Here is a 1,900-nt window from a genome sequence, read left to right on the forward strand (position 1 = left end):
TGTTGTTTCGGCCGCCGTCGTCAAGGCCCTTCGGTGTGGCCGCCATTGACGCAAACGAGAATAACAGAACCCTAATCAGAAGTACCTGTTAGAGCAGAGCATCATGACACCGGCGACGGCTCGAGGACTGATATACCGCGCAAAGAGGGGCGAGAGTGGGTTGGAGAGCGTCATTCTCGGGCTAGTTCTTTGTTCTTTCTTGCGGGTGATTCTCGGGCTAGTTCTTGGTGGTTAATGCTGCAAAGCCTTTAATTTCCTCCAAAAGGAAATTTGAAGGTTAATTAAACAATTTGCTAATGAGGCAACGGGACCATTCCGTAGTATGTACTGCCTAAACCGCGTGTGTTCTTGCGATTGTTCCACGGATCATAGATTTCTTCTTCCATGTAAAAGAAGACATTGTCAAGTACGTACAAATAAATATATCTCGAGAAGTCTATGCTAAGATTCCAGGGATGCGTAATACTAACGTACATTGACTGGTCGCTGCTATGTGGAGATTATGGGGTCTGCATGAGCAACAAAATTTGAAGAGCTCCCCGCAAAATAAACTAAACAAATTTTTTTTTTGAAGAGCGTTAATGCAAGTATAAAGGCAAATATGAAGTGAGTCCGAATCCTAAACTAAAAAATAAGGACTAACAAAAAATACATGAAGCGGGGATAGCTCAGTTGGGAACTTGGGAGAGCGTCAGACTTAAGATCTGAAGGTCGCGTGTTTGATCCACGCTCAACGCAATCTCTTTTTTTGTCTCCCTTATATCTCGTCATTTGCAGGTTTTTCTTTCCATGGTCACATTTGGTTTTTGCCATTTGTTTTTTTTCTTATCTTCTTTCCACATTATTTGCTGGATTTTCAAATATAGTTGGAATAATTATTCACATATCCCAACAATTCAACCATTCTCCACCGTTTTGTATGAGGTTTCATTCAACATACATAAAAAATATTGTCATTTTTTAAGTCAGCAAGATGGTTTAACTTCAGCATGATATTGGTGTAACTTGATCTAATCTTGAGGAGATATTGACTAGGATGCTTGCGTTACAAAATTAGGTGAAATACACTAACCGATAATAACCCCAACCCCCCAAGCCACACAATATTTTTTTATTTTACTCACTTAATTTTCAAAGATATTATGTTTGAGGATGTATTCAAACAATACTTCCAAACACCTCAATCGTCATTAAACATGAGAGTCGTTACAGTTTGGACTCAAGATACGTCACAAATTTTAGACTGTCAAAGTAAATATCCCTTGTTTTGATCCATGCCCACACGTTGCTTTTGTCATGGTTAACAATGGTTTCTTCAATTTAATCTCCTATTCGCAAATATCATGTTTGAAGATATATCCAAATATTTTCAAACACTTCAATCTCAAATATCATGTTTGACGGGGTGGTCCCACCAACCAGCCACTCTGCCCCCCCTCCGGACCATTTTTAAGTGAAGGTGTATTCCTTGTTTACGTCGAAAGACATTAGCCCATGGAGATTCCGGAAAATCCAGTTTAAAGATATTTTAATCCACTTTGACCATCCATTGCTCCTAAACTACAAGTCCAAATGAGCTGATTCTTTTTGCATTATTTTTCTTGCGACCTCCTTTATTTTCCGGTAGAGTTTTGCAATTTTATTTTCTGTCTAAGATTTCTAGACAAAGAATTTTCTTAATGTGGTTATTTATTTTGCTTGTTTATATTGTTTTCTAGAGTGTTAGCAATGTTTGATGAAGACCAGGAGTATTTGCAACACTCGCTTGGAGCAAGGCGAGCCACAACCTCCACTTGCATAATTGCAATGCAATTCCATGATTTAATATAATAAAACTTGATTTAGTTTGAAGTACTTGATGATGATTTATTCATGGCAATCTTGGAGGAATTATTAGAAT

At 38.1% G+C, this 1,900-nt stretch overlaps 1 non-coding gene across 1 annotated transcript; it reads left to right on the top strand.

Annotated features, from left to right (window-relative positions):
* The first annotated feature begins 657 nt into the window (after positions 1-657).
* Positions 658-738, top strand: TRNAL-UAA. Its single transcript has one exon. It is a non-coding gene; the product is annotated as a tRNA-Leu (tRNA).
* Positions 739-1,900: the final 1,162 nt, after the last annotated feature.

Source organism: Triticum urartu, chromosome 7 (genome assembly GCF_003073215.2).
Source record: "Triticum urartu cultivar G1812 chromosome 7, Tu2.1, whole genome shotgun sequence".
Classification (NCBI taxonomy): Eukaryota; Viridiplantae; Streptophyta; class Magnoliopsida; order Poales; family Poaceae; genus Triticum; species Triticum urartu.